General features: G+C 45.5%; 1 pseudogene; it reads left to right on the forward strand.

Moving 5' to 3' along the window:
• Positions 1–20,519, forward strand: part of LOC132807535 (zinc finger protein 721-like) — a 73,609-nt pseudogene that overhangs the window by 24,247 nt on the left and 28,843 nt on the right.

Here is a 20,519-nt window from a genome sequence, read left to right on the forward strand (position 1 = left end):
ATGTCGATTTTCATGCTCCTCTGATGCTGCCTGACCTGCTGTGCTTTCCTAGCACCACTCTAACCTAAACTCTGATCTCTAGCATCTGCAATCCTCACTTTTGCCACGATAAAGGTTACCTGAACTTACCGAAGGACTCAGACATGGAAGGCTATGAGATCCAGCAGGTTTTTCTTTGAAAGCTGCTTGTTTCTTTCAATCTCCAGTGTGAGGTTTCTAATTGAAGGAGCAGTCAATGTGTAGCTCGTATTATTCGAAATTGTTCATTTTTCAGGACTGCAGGTTCATCATTTCCTCAGCATTGTAAAGTTTACTCACACCGGTGGGAGGTGTGGGCTGTTTTATTAGAAACAAAGTTAAAAATCACACAACACCAAGTTATAGTCCAACAGGTTTATTTGGAAGCACTAGCTTTTGGAGCGCTGCTCCTTCATTGGGTAGCTGTGGAGCAGAATCATAAGACAGAGTATTTGTAGCAAAAGGACATTGAATGTTATATTGAACAAACCTAGATTGCTTTGAAGTGTTTCATCTTTAGAATGGGTTTCAGATTTCAGTTCATTAATATATAAATCCCAGAACTTCTTTTAAGTCACAGTCTCGAGATAACTGAAGGTTTTATAAAAAGAGGTGACTTCTCAGCTCAGACAATGCATGAAAGGTGTGAGGTTTGAGCCTGCCTTGAGTCAGACTGGTTCTATTTCCAAAGTAGGAATTGATAAAATATTACATGGAGTGATTGCCTGCAGATTGTGCACTTTTTGAGCAAAATAGAATGTATCTACAAATATAATTCTGCAAATGCAAATTTACCCCATAGTCTTATGTCTTTCTTTGCTGCACAGGACCTCCAACCAACACTATACCCCAGATATATTGATGATCTTTCTTCCTCTGGACCCATGGCGAGAGTCACTGAACTAACGACACTGTTATTAACAAGTTTCATCCCACCATCACACTCACCATGGACTACTCTTTCATATCTGTCTCATTTTTGGACACATGCGTCTCTATCAAGGATGGGTATCTCAGCACTTCTCTGTATCACAAACCCACGGATAACCTGACAGTGCTACACTTCGCTAGTGAAACATATTAAATAGCCATCCTCTATGGACAAGCCCTTCACATACACAGGATCTGTTCAGGTGAAGAGGAACATGACAGACACTTGGAAGTACACAAGCATGCTCTCATAAGAACGGGATACAATGCTCAACTCATCAACTGCCAGTTCCAATGTGCCACAGCGAGAAACTGTCATGATCTCCTTAGGAGACAGATATGAGCTGCAACCAATATGGTTCTCTTTGTTGTCCAGTCCTATTTGGGAGCCGAAACACTCTGTCATGTTCTTTGCAGCCTGCAACATAGTACAGATGCGGATGAGCACCTCGCCAAGTCCTTCCCCATACCTCCACTTCTCGACTTCAAACAACTGCCAAACCTTAAACAGATCATTGTTCACAACAACCTGCTTGGTCTTCAGGGCAACATGATACAACCCTGCCATGGCAGACGATGCAAGACGTGTTAGAGTGACGATACGATTGACACCATTACACGTGGGGACACCACCCACCATGAGTATGGCAGGTACTCACGTGACTCAGCCAGCATTGTTTGTCTCATACGCTGCAGGCAATGATGCCCTGAGGCATGGTATCTTGGCGAGACCGAGTGGAGGCTACAGTAACGGATGAATGAACACTGCACAATCATCAGCCAGGAATGTTCCCTCCCAGTCGGGGAACACTACAGCCGTCCGGGACATTCAGCCTCGGACCTTCGGGTGACCATCCTCCAAGGCAAACTTCAGGACAGGCAACAATGGAAAGTGGCAGGGCAGAGGCTGATAGCCAAGTTTGGTACCTATGGGGATGGCCTCAACCAGGACTTTGGGTTCATGTCACACTACAGGTGACCCCACGACACTAAACACTCCCCCACACATACACGCACACAAGCACGCATTCACACAAACACATGCTCCCCCAGCCCAACACACTCATGCAGACCCTCTCTCATACACATCCACTCTCTCTCAAATGCTCACACACACACATCCTCTCACAGCCTTATACCCCATTACACTCGCACACAGACACAGACACAATCACTTGGTTTCGCCTGTACACACACACATTTATGTTTGTGGGTTGAATTTGTACTTGCAGAATTACATTTTATTTTGCTCAAAAACGCTGTACCTCCCACTTTAGAAATAGAATCAGTCTGACGTAACATTGGGACACAGACAGACTTTAACTTAACACCTTCAATGCATTATCTGATTGAGATGACACCTATTGTGAAAACCTATCTTGAGAACATAACTTTTAAAAAGTTTTGGGATTTACATACGAAGGAATCAAAACGAACATGGTCATTCTAAAAGATGACAGAGGTCAGCTAAATTTGTTTAATATTACATCCCATGACTCTGCAATCCTGTTGCTCAAGAGTCTGTGTATTATGAGTCTGCTCCACAACCACCCGATGAAGAAGCAGCGCTTCGAAAGCTAGTGATTCCAAATAAATCGGAAATAAGTAAATAAACGGTTGGACTATAACTTGGCACTGTGTGATTTATAACTCTGAAACTCTGTCAGTAATAACCAGCATCTCCATACTGCTCGCGTTGCTCATGCGGCACGGGGAAACGCCCCACGGTCTTGTTTTGGTGAACCAATGGGACGCTCTGGAGGACCGGATGGGGACTGGTCCTCCTGCCAATCACAGAAAACCCATAGACTGGATGCGGAAGTAGGATCATGTGCTTCTGGGGTTGGTGCTGCTTCTCTCTGAGTTAAGATTGAGCTTCAGGGCAGACTGCAACCTTCTTCCTCTGTCCAACATCTGTGAGTATTGTGCTCTCTTTTCTCACCCCATTTTCCATTCCGGGTTCAGCTGTTGACTTGCAGAAACGGAAGCGAAATGGAGTGAATCCAGGGAGGGGACAGGTTCTGGGAAAGTTAGTTCAGTTCTGTGTCTCAATTGAAAAACACCAGGGCAAATGCAGGAACCTTTTATCAGAAATGATGTGTAAATGTACAGATGTAGATGTCATTCTGCACCAGTCAGTGCCAGTTGTCAGACAGATGCAGCGAGCAATCAGCAAGGCAAGTGGTGTATTAGCAAGAGGAATTGAGCTGAGAGGTGGGGACGCCTTCCTGCAGCCAGGACGTCATTGAATGTGTCCAAGACTGAGTTCATCTGATTTTTGAACAACAAAGAAGTGGATGGTTATGGGGGAAGGCAAAAAAAATGGTTTTAAGACCAGTATAGATTGGTTACAGAAACAGACCCTTCAGTCCAACTAGTCCATGCTGATCAATTATCCTAATCTAGTCCTATTTACCAGCACTTGGTCCATACCCCTTTAAACTCTTCCTATTTATAGACTAATCCAGATGCCTTTTACATGCTGTAATTATACCAGCCTCCACCACTTCCTTTGGCTGGTCATTCCATACATGCACCACTCTCTTGTGAAAAAGCTCCCCTTAGGTGTCTCATGTCTTTTCCCCCCTCACTCTAAACTTTTAGTTCTGGACTCCCCACCTCACAGAGAAGACTTCTTCTATTTGTCCTCTCCATGCCCCTCTGTAAGGTCACCCCTCAGCCTCTGACACTCCAAGGAAAACAGCCCCAGCCCATTTAGCCTCCCCCAAGAGCTCAAATCTTTCAAACCTGGTAACATCCTGGTGAATCTTTTCTGAACCCTTTCAAGTTTCACAACATCCTTCCGATGGTAAGAAGACCAGAGTTGCACGCAATATTTCAAATGTGGCCTCACCAATGTCCTGTACAGATGCAACATCACCTCTCAACACCTTTACTCAATGCTCTAACCAATAAAGGACAGCATACCAAATACTGCCTTCACTGTCCTATCTATCTGTGGGTTTACCTTCAAGGAACTATGAACTGCACTCCAAGGTCTCTTTGTTCAGCAACGCTCCCCAGGACCTTACCATAAAGTGTATAAGTCCTGCTCTGATTTGTTTTTCCAAAATGCAGCACCTCACATTTATCTGAATTCAACTTCATTCATGTACTTATCCTAATGTCTTTTAAATGTTCTAACTGTACCTGCATCCACCCCTTCGTCTGGACATGCATTTCACACACAAACCACTTTGTGCTTTAAAAATTAAAGTACCTGTTATGCCTTTTTAAAATCTTTATCCTCTCACCTTCAAATTTGCTGCCTAATATTGAACCCCCACCAAGGGAAAAGATAGAACATAGAACATAGAAGGATACAGCGCATACAGGCCCTTCGGCCCTCGATGTTGCGCCGACCGAATCCTACCTAACCTATACTAGCCCAATAACTTCCAATGCCTATCCAATGCCCGCTTAAATGACCATAAAGAAGGAGAGTTCACCACTGATACGGGCAGGGCATTCCATGAACTCACAACCCGCTGTGTGAAGAATCTACCCCTAACATCTGTCCTATACCTAACACCCTTAATTTAAAGCTATGTCCCTAGTAACACCTGACTCCATTAGCGTAAAAGGTTCTTAGTATCTACCCTATCTAAACCTAATCATCTTATACACTTCTATCAGATCTCCCCTAAATCTCTTCTCCAATGAGAACAGCCCCAAGTGCCTCAGCCTTTCCTCATAAGATTTTCCTACCATTCCAGGCAACATCCTGGTACCTCCTCTGCACTCGTTCTAAAGCTTCCACATCCTTCCTATAGTATGGCGACCAAAACTGCACACAATACTCAGATGAGGCCGCACCAGAGTCTTATACAACTGCAACATGACCTCAGGACTCCGAACTCAATTCCTCTGCCATAAAGCCCAGTACACCATATGCCTTCCTCACAGCACTATTTACCTGGGTGGCAACTTTCAGAGATCTGTGTACATGGACACCAAGATCCCTCTGCTCATCCAAGTAGCCTACCATTAGCCAGTAATCCATCATCTTGTTATTCCTACCAAAGTGAACGACTTCGCACTTAGCTACATTGAATTCCATTTGCCACATTTCCGCCAGCTCTGCAACTTATCTATATCCCGCTGTAACCTACCATTCCTTCCTCACTATCCACAACTCCACCGACTGATATCTGCCATTCACCTTATCTATACCCCTCATGATTTTATAATCCTCGATAAGGTCACCTCTCAACCTCCTCTGCTCCAGTGGAAATATTTCCAGCTTATCCACCTCGATGTAGGTATCTTCCTATCCACTTATGTTGGTGCAGGCTCGACAGACTAAACAGCCTGTTCCTGCTCCCAATTCTTTCTCTCTGTGTCCAGGAAAGCAAGAGACCATAAAACAGAGAATAAATTAGATGTCTCAGCCCAATGGGGCTGCTCTGCCATTAAATCATGGCTAGTAAGCTTCTCAATCCCATTCTCCCACTTTCTCCCCGTGACCCATGATTTCCCCCATGATACTCAAGAACCTATCTACCTCCGTCTTAAACATACTCAGTGACGAGCGTCCACAGCATTCTGTAGCAGTGACTTCCACATGTTCACCACTCTCTGGCTGAAATGATTTCTCTTTATCTTTGTTCTAAAAGGTCTTCCTTTTATTCTAATGCTGTGCCCTCAGGTGCTAGTCTCTCCTACCAATGGAAACATCTTCCCCATGTGCACTCTGTCTAGGCCGTTCAGTATTCTGTCTGTTTCAACTAGATTCCACCCACCCCCTCCCGAGTGTGGGCCTGTTGATCAGCATGAACCAGACCCTTCAGGATGAGGTACAGCAGGAATTACGTTCAGCAAAGTCAGAATGGACGGAGTGTGTGTTGGATGGAGATTTTTCAGCTTTTCAGGGGTGAGGGGAGAAAGAAAATTCAATATAAATTAGAATTGATAGGATGGGCTGATGGGCCAAGGAGTGGCAGAATGAGTTTAATTTAGATAAATATGAAGTGTTGCATTTTGTAAGGCAACTCAGGGCATGACTTACACAGTTAATGGGGAGTGTTGCTGAACAAAGAGACCTTGCAGGTTCTAGTTCCTTAAAAGTGGAATTGCAGGGAGACAGGATAGTGAAGAAGGCATTTGGACGTTTTCCTTTACTGGTCAGAGCATTGAGTGTAGGAGGTGGGAGGTCATTGTCATGGCCGCACAGGACATTGGTTAGGCCACTTTTGGAATAGTGTGCGCAATTCTGGGTCCCCTCCTATGGAACAATGTTGTGAAACTTGAAAGAGTTCAGACAAAATTTACAAGGATGTTGGCAGAGTTGGAGGGTTAGAGCTAAAGGGAGATGCTGAATAGGCCAGGGATAATTTTCCTGCAGCATCTGAGGCTGAGGGGTGACCTTACAGAATCTTATAAGGGGTATGGATAGGGTGAATAGCCAAAATCTTTTCCCCATGGCAGGGGAATCCAAAACTGAAAGGCATAAGTTTCACGTGAAGGGGGGGAAGATTTAAAATGGACCCGAGGGGCAACTTTTTCTCACAGAGGGTAGTGCATGTTTGGAATGAGCTGCCAGAGAAAGTGATGGAGGCTGCTACAATTACAACATTTAAAAGATGGGTATGTGAATGAGAAGGATTTAGAGGGATACAGGCCAAATGCTGGCAAATGGGACTAGATTAATTTAGGATATCTGGCTGGCACGGATGAGATGGACTGAGGGCTCAGTTTCTGTGCTGTATGACTCTAATCATCTTCCATGAAAGCAGAAGTGTGATTGTGAAGACTGAACTTTGAGAGCAGCTTTCAAAGATGTTTTGCCTTGACTGGAAGCAGAAGTTACAATGAAATCTTTCAATTGTGAGACAACAACTGAGTGCATCCAGGATTCTGGTGGAAAGTGGGAAATCATTGCACTGTGGGGATGAAGTGGTTTAAGGTTTACCAGCAGTAAGTAAAGTGTGCTGAGCGGGGAGCCTAGTGAAGGGTTAGGTGGATTTTTGAGTTAAACTGCTCATTTCATTCAGCCTTCGACATTGTATTTTCAATGCTGTATATCAGAAGGAGCAGTGAGTCAGTAACTGGTATCGTTAGAAGCCTCACGGGTTTCAGTACTGCAAGAATTACATTGTTTCATCAGCATTGTATTGCTCTTTGGAGGGTCAGTGTGGACTTGTTGGGCCAAAGGGCCTGTTTCCACATTGTAAGTAGTCTAATCTAATCATTACCGGCAGCAGTGAGAGGTCTGGGCTATATTCACTATAGTGACTCCATGAAATTCTCTGCCTATGGAATCGGTAGAGACAGCTTCACTAGGAATATTCAAGACACAGGTGAGTAGGTATTTGCATGGTGGGGATTTAAGGGTAGTTGGGATAATGCAGGTAGGAGGAGCTGAGATGATGGATAGATCAGCCGTGATCTTAATGAATGACAGAGCAGGCTCGACAGGCCAAATGGCCTACTCCTGTTTCTATTACTATGAAACTATAACCCCGCATTTCCCATGGGTAACCCAGCTAACCTGCACATCCCTGGGCAATTTAGCATGGCCAGTCCAAATCAAGGCAGGTGAACAATGTTGTGATGTGAAAATGAACATCAGAGAATGACAGAAAGGGACAAGGAGAGTAAATGTACCAGCGATCAAAGCTGGATTCTAAAGATCACAAAAATTGAAACTGAAGACTGTCTGAAGGTGTGCTGCATCATAACAAAAGTGAATGAATAGACTGCACACATCGAACACAATAATTATGATCCAAGACTCCTTACAGAGACATGGCTTCAGGGTACCAAGGATTTGATCCTGAATATTGAAGGGATACGTGGCATTCTAGTCAAATGAGAAGCTAGGTAAAGGTAGAGACACTGCCAATCAAAGCACTGATAACATGGTAGTCTGGTGTCAGCTCGGATTTCAGGTCCTGATTTCTCTGTCGTCTGTTGACTTCCCTGTTTCCACAGAGTAAAATGTCGGTCTGTTCTCAGCTCTGCAGGGTTTCTGCTGAAACCTTTTACACCTTCCGGAACAATAAAACATTCAGTCAATCAAGGCCCAACCCACAATCTCCCAGCCTGTCAACCATCCAGACAGAGAGAATCATCGTAGCAGGGAATAAAACAAGAAAAATGAAACACAATTGAGTATAAACAGGTGCTTGTACTTAATGTTTGTTCATTAGGACGTAAACCAGAAATTGGTGTCTCCCAGGGTTGTTATAGTGCCCTAATTGAGGAATTCTCGCTCCCTTACATCTATGCCAGGTACTGGCAGGTGGGACTAGCTTGTGTTGGGATGTCTGGTCGGCATGGACAGGTTGGACCGAAGGGTCTGTTTCCATGCTGTACATCTCTATGACTAAGTATTACCACCCAGGCATGGTTGATAAAAATATTTGCATCAACAGAAATAAAGCACGTGTTATCAAATAGACATGGAAACATACAGCACGGAAATAGACTTTGTGATCCAACACATCCTTGCAGACAAGATATCCTATGTAAATCTAGGTCCATTTGCCAGCATTTGACTGTTATCCCTCCAAAGCCTTCCTATTCACATACCCATCTAGATGCCTTTTAAATGTAATTGTACTGACCACTTCCTCTGGCAGCTCAGTGCATAAACGCACCACCCTCTGTGTGAAAACATTGACCCTTGGGTCACTTTTAAATCTTTCCCCTCCCACCCTAAACCTATGCCCTCTGGTTTTGGACACCCCCACCCTGGGGAAATGTGCTTCCCTATTTATTCCATTCATGCCCCACATGATTTTATAAACCTTGACAAGGTTGTCCCTCTGCCTCTGATGCTCCAGGGAAACAGCCCCATACTATTCAGCCTCTCTCTTTATACCACAAACCCTCCAACACTGGTGATGTCCTTATCAATCTGTCCTGCACCCTTTCAAGTTTCACAACATCCTTCCTACCCAATAACAGGGAGACTGGAATCGAATGCAATATTCCAAAAGTGGCCTAAACAATGTCCTGTACAGCTGCATCATGACCTCCCAACTCCTATACCCAATGCATTCAATGGACCAAATAGCCTTTTTGTGCATTGTAGGGGTCTTATGATTTTATTGTGTCCCAGTCAATTTTAGTCATTATCTCTGGTGCATGGCGTGTCAGGGTGGGATCACTGGTAACAGAATTGTGTGCAATCCTACAAAAGTGGCCTAACCAATGTCCTGTGAAGTGTACCAAACACCACCTTCATTATCCTGTCTACCTGTGACTCCACTGTCAAGAACTAAAAGCCTGCCATAGTCATACAGCATGGAAACAGACCTTCAGTCCAACCAATCCATGCCAACCATAATCCCACATTAAACCAGTCTCTCCTGCCTGCTCTTCGACTGTATCCCTCAAAACCTTTTCTTATTCATATACTGAAATAAATGTCTTTAAACTCTACCGGCATCCACCACTGCCTCAGGAAGTTCATTCCACACATGAACCACCCTCTGTGTAAAACTAGTATTTGAATATCAAGGATGGAACGGTTCAGAAAAGCTTTACAAGGATGTTTCCAGGGTTGGAGAGTTTGAGCTACAGGAAGGGGCTGAATAGATTGGGCTGTTTTCCCTGGAGTGTTGGAGGCTGAGGGGTGATCTTACTGTAAATTCATGAGGGGCATGGATAGGGTAAATAGACAAGGTCTCTTTCCTGGGGTAGGGGAGTCCAGAAGTAGAGGGCAGAGGTTGAGAATGAGGGGGGAATGATGTAAAGTTCCATGCAGAGTGTGGTGCGTGTATTGATTGAGCTGTCAGAGGAAGTTATGGAGGCTGGTACAATGATAACATTTACAATGCCTCTGGATGGGTGTTTGAATAGGAAAGGTCGAGAGAGAGAGATGGGCTGGTAAATGCAGCTAGATTAATTCTGGATATCTGGTCAGCATGGGCAAGTTGGACCGAAGGGTCTGTTTCCAAGCTGTATATCTCCATGACATTGAGATTGAATAAGTCCTGATCTGATTTGCAATTCCAAAATGCAGCACCTCTCATTTATCTGAATTAAACTCCATCTGCCACTCCTCAGCCCAAGATCCTATTTTAATCAGAGGCAACCTTCCTCGCTGTCCACTGAATCTCCAATTTTGGTGTCATCTGCAAACTTATTAACAAAACCTACTATGTTCACATCCAAATCATTTTTATAAATGACAAAAAGTAGTGGATTCAGCACCGATCCTTGTGGCACACCACTGGTCACAGGCTCCAGTCTGAAAAGGAACTCTCCACCACCACCCTCTTTCTTTTACCTTCAAGTTCAGTATCCGGTTGACTAGTTCTCCCTGTATTTCATAAGATCTTACCTTGCTAACGAATCTTCCATGAGGAACTTTGTTTGATTGATTTCCTAAGCACAAAGCCATGCTGACTATCCCTAATTAGTCCTTGCCTTTCCAAATACATGCAAATCCTGTTTCTCGGGATTCCCTCCAACAACTTGCCTATCACTGATGTCGGCTCGCTGGTCTATAGTTCCCTGGCTTTTCCTTACCACTGTTCTTAAATAATGGCACCACGTTAGCCACTCTCCAGTCTTCCAACACCTCACCTGTGACTAAGGATGATACAAATATCTCAGCAAGGGGCCCAAGAGTCACTTGCCTAGCTTCTGGGGATTTATCTACTTTTGTGTTTCAAGACATCCAGCTCTACCTCCTCTGTAATGTGGACATTTTTCAAGACGTCACCATCTATGTCCCCACATTCTATATCTTCCATGTCCTCCTTCACAGTAAACACTGATACTCATTTAGTATTTTCCTCATCTACTCCGGCTCCACACATAGGCTGCCCTTGTTGATCTTTGAGGGGCTGTATTCTCTCCCAATTACCCTTTTGTCCTTAATTTATAAAAACCCTTCTAATTCTCCTTAACCCTATTTGCCAAAGCTATCTCATGTCCCCTTCTTGCCCTCCTGATTTCCCTCTTAAGCATACCCCTACCGCCTTTATACTGTTCTAAGGATTCATTCAATTTGTCCTGTCCATACTTGTCATATGCTTCCTTCTTGTTGTTAGCCAACTCAATTTCTCTAGTCATCCAGCATTCCCTACACCTACCAGCCTTTTCTTTCACCCTAACAGGAACATACTGTCTCTGGACTCTTATTATCTCATATTTGAAGGCTTCACATTTTCCAGCCTTCCCTTTACCTGTGAACATCTGCCTCCCAATCAACTTTTGAAAGTTTTTGCCCAATACCATCAAAATTAACCTCCCTCCAATTTACTTTGAGATCCGGTCTGTCCCTTTCCCAAAGTGGTCCAGCACTGACATGTCAGTCACCTGCCCTGCCTTATTTCCCAAAAGTAGGTCAGGTTTTGCAACTTCTCTAGTAGGAACATCCACATACTGCCTCAGAAAATTGTCTTGTCCGTGCTTAACAAATTCCTCTTGATCTAAACCCTGAACGCTGGCAGTCCTAGTCAATGTTTGGAAAGTTAAAATCCCCTACCATAACCATCCTAGTATTCTTACAGATAACTGAAATCTCCTTAAACTTTGTTTCTCAATTTCCTGCTGATTATTAGAGGTTTATATTACAATCCCATAAGGTGATCATCCCTTTCTTATTTCTCAGTTCCACCCAAATAACTCCCCTGGATGTATTCCCAGGAATATCCTCCCTCAATACTATCCCTTATCAAAACACCACTCCCCACCTCTCTTTCACCCCCCCCCCCCCCCCCCCCCGTATCTTTCCTATGGCATTTGTATCCTGGAACATTGAGCTGTCCATCCCTGAGCCTCATTTCTGTAGTTGCTATGATGTCCCAGTCCCATGTTTCTGACCATAAACCCTGATTTCATCTGCCTTCCCTGTTAGGTCTCTTGCTTTGACGTAAATGCAGTATAACTTCAGTCCTACATTGTTCTCTGCATTATTCCTTCCTGCCCTGACTGTTTGATTCACTCCCTTTCCCAACTGTACGATTCTCGGGTTAGTCTCTTTCCTCACTGTTTCCCTGGGACCCATCCCCCACCTTACTCATTCAGCAACTTCACTGGCTTTCTTTCTGCAAGCAGTCTTGGCATTTTATTTTCATATCTTGATCCAGCACCTTTGTCGGCAGCTTGTTCTAGGTCATTGTCCCCTGAGTGAAGTTTTCCTCCATACACACTTAAGGCTATCTGGCTGCATGAGGGTTTTCAGGTTTCTGTGACCTGGATAATGTGATCAGCAGGCACCTGGAAATCTACAGGAATCGCCATCAATGTATCTTTATTTAACTGTACTGACCGTGATCACTTATTTTGTGAGTTTATTTTTGCAGGACACTAGTGTGGCAGGAAGAATACTAAGACACCCGAGTGAGGGAGATTCAGTGGGCTGACTGTGGAAAAAGTGCTTCAAACCATTTCCTCAGCTTGGGGGAATCAAAATCACACCCCTCACGGTGGGGACAGACTGTGTACCAGTTCTGTTTGTAATTTCAAACCCAGGTGACACAAGGAATACTCTCCCCATGGGGAAACCGTGGAAATGTGGGGACTGTGGGAAAGGATTCCCTTCCCCCTCAGTGCTGGAAATTCACAGACGTGTTCACAGCGGGGAGAAGCCGTTCATCTGCTCAGTGTGTGGGAAGGGATTCACAAATTCTTCCAACCTGCGGGCGCACCAGTGGGTCCACACGGGAGAGAAGCCCTTCACCTGCTTGGTGTGCAGGAAGGGGTTCACGCATTCATCTGCACTGCTGACCCACCATCGGGTCCACACTGGGGAGAGGCCGTTCGGTTGCTCAGAGTGCGGGAAGGCTTTCCGTCGTGTGAGCAACTTGAGGAAGCACGAGCGGGTCCACACGGGGGAGAGGCCGTTCCCCTGCCCCGAGTGTGGGAAGGGATTCATTGATTCTTCCAGCTTGCTGAACCACCAGCGGATCCACACAGGGGAAAGGCCATTCACCTGCTCTGTGTGCGGGAAAGGATTCAATCATATGAGCAATTTGCGGCAGCATAAGCGGGTCCACACAGGGGAGAGGCCATTCACCTGCCCCGAGTGTGGGAAGGGATTTACCAACTCTTCCCACCTGCTGACCCACCAGCGGATCCACACTGGGGAGAGGCCATTCACCTGCTCCAAGTGCAGGAAGGGCTTCACCTGCTCCTCCGACCTCCAGAGACATCAACGAGTTCACGTGCCATCACAGGGAAATTGAAGGAGTGACAGATAAGTACCATTTTTGACTAGACTATCAACCCCGTTCTGGGGTCTCCCAGGTTTGAATCCCACCGTGGTAGATGGCGCAATTGAAATCTGGAGTTCAGAATCAAATGATGAAACCATTTTCAGGGGAAGAAAAACCCCACCTTATTCACTCATGTCCTTTTTTAGAGAATGAAGCTACCTTTGCAGGAAAGGAATCACTCGGTTATTCCAGCTGCGTCCTTTACCTGGTCTGGCCTACCCCTGACTCCAGAGCCACAGCAGTGTGGTTGACTCTTGATTGCATCCCCCTCCTGTATATGAGCTGGAGAAACTAACTTGTATACAGGGTGTAGGCTGAAACTGCTGAGTGAGGCAATACTTCCTCCAGGTGAAGGCTGTACCAGGGATCCAGTTCCAAAGGGATAATTTGGTGCTGACCAATAGTAAAGTAAGTGGGGGATGGGGAGTGTGTGCACTTTGACCTTGAGCTTTTTATTTAAAAAAACGCTACTTTTCGTGCACTTTTTTTTCTGGGAAAAATTGAAACTGTAATGAAGCAGGGTTGCAATAAACGTTACCGGAATTCACCGTCTGACTCAGACACTCATTGAAAGCTGCTTTTTGCTTTAAAGCTGCTAATTTCTTTCAACCTCCAGCACTAAGTTTCCAATGTCCTGGATCAGAAGTGAATGAGTGGCAGAATTGTGAGAAATTGTAAATTTTTCAGGAGTGCGGATTCATTGTTTCACCAGCATTGTAAGGTTTACTGGCAGCAGTGGGAGGTGTGGGCTCGAAACAAAGATTAAAAGTCTCACAACACCAGGTTACAGTCCAACAGGTTTATTTGGAAGTATTAGCTTTTGGGGCACCGCTCCTTCATCGGGTAGCTGTGGAGCAGGATCATAAGACACAGAATTAAAATTAAAACTTAAGTTTTTCATCTCTGCAGGTACTGCATCATTTCATCAGCATTGTAAAGGTTACTGCCTGCGGGAGAACGTGTGGGCTGTGTTCATGAGAAACAAAGGTAAAAATCAGACAAAGGTATTGGAATATAATCTGATATTATTTGGAAGGACTAGCTTTCAGAGTGCTGTTCCTTCATCAGGTAGTTGTGGAGCAGGATCATGACATAGAATTTGAACTAAAAAATTACAGTGTCATACAACTGAATGGAACAAATCTAGATTGCTATCAAGTCTTTCATCTTTTAGAATGGGTTGCAGGTTTCAGTTCATTACTATGTAAATCCCAGAATGACTTATAAGGAACGTTCTCAATGTAATTTGAAAGTGACATTTCAGCTCAGAGAATGTATTAAAGGTGTGAGGTTAGAGCCTGCCTGTCTCCTAATGTTGAGTCAGACTGGTTCTACTTCCAAAGTTGGAACGTATAAAATATTAATGGATTGACTGCCTGCAGATTGTGTGCTTTGAGCAAAATTGAATGTGTCTGCTATCTCACACCTCCCCACACACAACATGGGTGCTGGGGAAAAAATGAGCACTATCGCAGTAGTGTTAGTGAGGGGATTTTAAAAAAAGTTTAACCAAGAGATTTAGCCACCTCAGTTTTTAAAAAAAAAACCCCAGGAGATTGGAATCTCCTCCATTGAGGACTGACTCTCAGCTGGCTGGCTACAGCCAGCGTACTGTGAGCAGGAGAAGAGGAGGAGAGGCATTCAAAGTTTGGGAGAAGATTTGTAGCTCGGGTGTTCGTTGTTGTGGTTCTGTTCGCCGAGCTGGGAATTTGTGTTGCAGATATTTCATCCCCTGTCTAGGTGACATCCTCAGTGCTTGGGAGCCTCCTGTGAAGCGCTTCTGTGATGTTTCCTCCGGCATTTATAGTGATTTGTATCTGTCCACTGCAGCTGACAGCTGGAACTGACAACTGGAAGTGGCAGATACAAATCACTATAAATGCCGGCAGAAAGATCACAGATGCACTTCACAGGAGGCTCCCAAGCGCTGAGGATGTCACCTAGACAGGGGACGAAACGTCTGCAACATGAATTCCCAGCTTGGCGAACAGAACCACAACGAGGGGAGGCATTTTGACCTCAATTATTTTTTTCAAAGTTCTAGCTCAAAGGTAGAAGACAGGGAATGGTGGTGGTGGAGGGGTGCTTTTCAGACAGGAGGCCTGTGACCAGTGTGTGCTACGAGGATTGGTGCTGGGTCCATTACTTTTCTTCTTTTATATAAGTGGTTTGGCTGTGAACATAGGTAGAGTAAGTTTGCAGAGGACACCAAAATTGGAGGTATAGTGGACAGTGAAGAAGTTTACTTTTGATTAAAACAGAATCTTGATCAGATGGGCCAATGGGCTGAGGAGTGGCAGATGGAGTTTAATTCAGATAAATGCGAGGTGCTGGTTTTTTCAAAAATGCAATCAGAGCAGGACTTAATGGTAAGGTCCTAGGGAGTGCTGCTGAACAAAGAGACCTTGGAGTACAGATTCATAATTCCTTCAGAGTTGCAGTTAGATAGGATAGTGAAGATGATGTTTAGTATGATTTCCTTGATTCCTTTCCCAATGAATCAAGTGGCTCCATCAGAGGTTGATGTGATATTTGGTTTCAGATTTCTTTCCCCATGTCTTCCTGCAACAAAATTCACAAAATAAGTGATCGCGGTCAGTACAGTCAAATAAATATAATGTGGGCAGCACGGTGGTTAGCACTGCTACCTCACAGTGCCAGAGACCCGGGTTCGATTCCTGCCTTAGGCGACTGTGCAAACTCCACGCAGTCATTCTCCCCATGTCTGCATGGGTTTCCTCCAGGTGCTCCGGTTTCCTCCCACAGTCCAAAAATGTGCAGGTTAGGTGAATTGGCCATGCTAAATTGCCCGTAGTGTTGGGTGTAGGGGTAAATGTGGGAGAATAGGTCTGGGTGGGTTGCGCTTTGGTGGGTTGGTGTGAACTTGTTGGGCCGAAGGGCCTCTTTCCACACTGTAAATAATCTAAAAAAAAGACAACTCCTGTAGATTGCCGGATGCCTGCTGATCACATATTATCCAGGACACATCGGGCAGCCAGACAGCCTTAAGTGTGTATTGAGGAAAACTTCATTTGGTTACAATGACTTGGAAATGAAGCTGAATAATGATATGAAAATGAAACATCATAGTCATACAGATGTACAGCATGGAAACAGACCCTTCGGTCCAACCCGACTAGATATCCCAACCCAATCTAGTCCCACCTGCCAGCACCCGGCCCATATCCCTCCAAACCCTTCCTATTCATATACCCATCCAGATGCCTTTTAAACGTTGCAATTGTACCAGCCTCCACCACATCCTCTGGCAGATCATTCCATACACAAACTAGAGTGAAAAAGTTGCCTCTTAGGTTTCTTTTACATCTTTCCCCTCTCACCCTAAACCTTTGCCCTCTGGTTCTGGACTCCCCCACCCCAGGGAAAAGACTTTGTCTGTTCATCCTATCCATGCCGCTTATGATTTTATAAACCTCTATATGGTCACCCCTCAGCCTCCAACATCCAGGGAAAACAGCACCAGCTTATTCAACCTCCCCCTATAGCTCAAATCCTCCAACCCTGGCAACATCCTTGTAAATCTTTTCTGAAGCCTTTCAAGTTTCATGACATCTTTCCGATCGGAAGGAGACCAGAACTCTTATTTCCTAAACGCTGAAAACTCCATCCCACACATTCTCCCTCCATCCTCACTTTGCTGAACCTAGTCCGTGCTGTATCCTGAAGGGTTTGGTTTACGCTGATTTACAGCCCACGCTTGGGGGATCTCATTGAAACATACAGAATACTGATTGGCCTGGACAGGGTGGATGTTGGGAAGATGTTTCCATTGGTAGGATCATTGAGAAGAAGGACCAGCTTTTAGAATAAGGACCAGCTTTGTGACAGAGGGATATGGGCCAAACACTGGCAGATGGGATTAGTTTAGTATGCAAACATAGCATGGACTAGTTGGACTGAAGGGTCTACTTCTGTGCTGTATGATTCTGTAATGGTCTCAAAACCATTTTCTTGCCTTCCCCTATAACCATCCACTTTTTTGTTGTTCAAAAGTCAGATGACCTCAGTCTTGAATATATTCAATGACACCCCCCCTTTCCCCCCCCCCCCCCCCCCCCCACCCCACAATTGCAGGAAGTCATCCCCATTTTTGAACTCAATTCCTCTTGCTAATATGCTACTTGCCTTGCTGATTACTTGCTGCACCTGTCTTGACAACTGGCAGTGACTGGTGTAGGAGGACACTGAGCCCCCTTTGTACATCCACACATCATTCCTGATGAAGGGCTCGTGCCCAAAACGTCGACTCTCCTGCTCCTCGGATGCTGCCTGACCTGCTGTGTTTTCCAGCCACACTTGACTCTGATCTCCAGTCCTCACTTTCTCCACATACCGATATATTATCATTTAAACCATGCACCTCCTTTCTGCATTTTTTTTAAAAAGCAATAGGCTTTAACTTTACATTGTGGTACTGCATTTGCTGTGCGTTTGCCAACGGAGACACAGACCTGGACCAACTTTTCCAGAGTCTGTCCCCTCCCTGGATTCACTCCCTTTCCCTTCAGTTCGTGCAAATCAGCAACTGAATCCCAGAACGAAAGAGAAATGAAAAAGTGGGTGAAAAGAGAGTGCGGTACCCACAGATGTTGGACAGAGTTGCAGTCTGGGGTGAAGTTCATTCAAAGAGAGAGAGGAACAACAGCAACTTCAGAAACTCACGGCCCAACTTCCGCATTCAGACAAAGAGGCGGTTCTGATTGGCAGGAGGACCAGGCTCCTTCCGGTCCTCCGGCTCTCACCATTGGTCCTTCAGAAGAAAGTCAAGCGCCGTTTCCGCGGACAGCGACGAGCATGCTCAGTGCTTTTGTTGACACCGCAGCACATGCGCAGTGCTTTTGCTGACACTGCAGCACATGCGCAGTATGCTCTGTGGAGGTACTGGCGTTACCGACTGATTTGAATAGGAGAAAAAAGCTGCAGCCACAATTTTATTTTTCCCTGTGGCTCGACAGTTTATTCCTTTTGAATTTCGTCCGGCTTTGTATGTCTTTTCCTCAGGATAGAGGAAGTCCAAAACTAGACGGCATATGTTTAGGGTGAGAGGGGAAAGATTTAAAAGGGACCTCAGGGGTAACTTTCATGGTGTGTGTATGGAATGAGCTGCCCAGAGGAAGTGGTGGAGGCTGGTACAATGACAGCATTTGAAAGGCATCAGGGTGGGTATATGAATAGGAAGGTGTGAGAGAGATATGGGCGAAATGCTGTCAAATGGGTCACGAGATTAATTTAGGATATCTGGAGGGCATGGGCGAGTTGGACTAAAGGATCTGTTTCTGTGCTGTATGACTCTATGCGTCTATTTCAGTGCAAGTTTCAGAAACATGACTGCAGCTTTTAAAAACACTTAATATATTTTAGCTGTTCTTAATTTTAAAGATCAGCCATTTCTTGCACACCCCTGTCTTCCAGGTAGAGTCATCACTACTGATTCTCTCCCTTTCCTGAGAAAGAGATACAGCAATCAAAGAGTGCATGAGAAAGCATGGGGGAATGGTAGAAGGGGGAAGAGAATGGACAGGGGAGCGGGGTAGAGAGGAGGAGAGAATGGACGGGGGAGTGGGGTAGAGAGGGGGAGAGAATGGACAGGGGAGCGGGTAGAGGGGGGAGACAATGGACAGGAGAGTGGGGTAGAGCGAGAGAGAGAGAGAGAAAATTACAGGGGACAGAGGGTCGGGTGCAGAAAATGAGGGGAAGAGAGAGAAGAAGGCTGAGGACAGAGAATTGGTGAGTACAGAGTGTGAGGAGAGAGAGTGGATGGGGACCAAATGGTTGGGGGACTGACAGCACAAATCCCACCTTCCTCAGAACTGGTGTCAGTGTCTCATGAATTGGAACCCACTCCACCCACAGCAGACCTGAGGCAATCGTTTCTCAATAGATGCTTGGCTAACGCAGTAGAATCATATAATCCCGACAGGCCATTTGGCCCATAAAATTCAGACTGACCTTCCAAACAGTATCCCAGCCAGACCCACCCATTTTTCCTACAGTTCCCCATGGTTAACCGACCCTCAGTTGCACATATGTGGACACTTCAGCACGGCCGATCCACCTTGAACTGCAGATATATAGACTGTGAGAAGAAACTGGAGCACCCAGAGTTAACTCACGCAGACAGAAGAATGAGAACGTGTTAAAGTCCACACAGACAGCTGCTCAAGAGTGGAACCGAATCCAGGTCCCTGACATTGTCAGGCAGTCGTACGAACCACTGAGCCACCCAGAGCTTTGATGTTCTGCTTTGTCCCAGTAGTTTGTAACTTCTCATGTGCCCTCAGCAGAGGCTCTCTCCTCCTGACATTGTTGAACCACACCCACTGCAACCTCCCTTTCCCACTCCTCCAGCCCTGAGCACATCGGTTCCTGAATCCTGGCACCAAACAGACACCAATGCCATCTGTGCTCCTCCTGACAACTGCAGAGAACGGAGACCATCCCTGTCACTGTTCTGTCCCTTACCACCACCTCCCCCTCCCCAATGTTGTTTTTACTCCCACAGCCCAACCAGTTAGCTCCTCCCACCTGCAGCCCTCTATCAGATCCCCTTTACCTGCCAGACCTGCACTTACACCCTCCTGACCCTATCCACTGATGCAAACAAAAGGCTCTCTCCAGAGGGGAATGACCATCTCCCAGAATAAAGTGCCTGGTTAACTTTCCCACTTTACCCTCAACATGTGTGCAGCCTGGCTTCCAGCTCCATCTCTCTGAACGAATGTCCTCTAGGATGTGTTTGCCCTGGATCACAGCATCGAGGGCATCCCACCTTCTGCAAATTGTAAGACAAGCCCCACCCTGCCCTCTCCAATGTGTGTTGTATAACTGATAGCCAAGTTCGGAACCCATGAGGATTGCCTCAACAGGGACCTTGGTTTCATGTCACACTACAAGTGATCCCACTCACACAGGCTTGTACCCCATTACTCACATACGTTACCAAGCACGGTCGTATGCAAACACATGCTCTTTGCACATACACACACACTAACATGCACACCAATCAGTTTCTGGGGTGAAATTGCAATTGCAGAATTTTATTTGCAGATACATTATATTTTGCCCAAAAAGCACACAATCTTCAGGCAGTCAATTCATGTGACATGTTATAAATCCCTAATTGTTGTGGTTCTGTTTGCTGAGCTGGGAATTTGTGTTGCAGACGTTTCGTCCCCTGTCTAGGTGACATCCTCAGTGCTTGGGAGCCTCCTGTGAAGCGCTTCTGTGATGTTTCCTCAGGCATTTATAGTGATTTGTATCTGCCGCTTCTGGTTGTCACTATAAATGCCGGAGGAAACATCACAGAAGTGCGTCATTGTAGGCTCCCGAGCACTGAGGATGCCACCTAGACAGGGGACGAAACATCTGCAACAC

This window comes from Hemiscyllium ocellatum, assembly GCF_020745735.1.
Source record: "Hemiscyllium ocellatum isolate sHemOce1 chromosome 27 unlocalized genomic scaffold, sHemOce1.pat.X.cur. SUPER_27_unloc_18, whole genome shotgun sequence".
NCBI classification, from domain to species: domain Eukaryota; kingdom Metazoa; phylum Chordata; class Chondrichthyes; order Orectolobiformes; family Hemiscylliidae; genus Hemiscyllium; species Hemiscyllium ocellatum.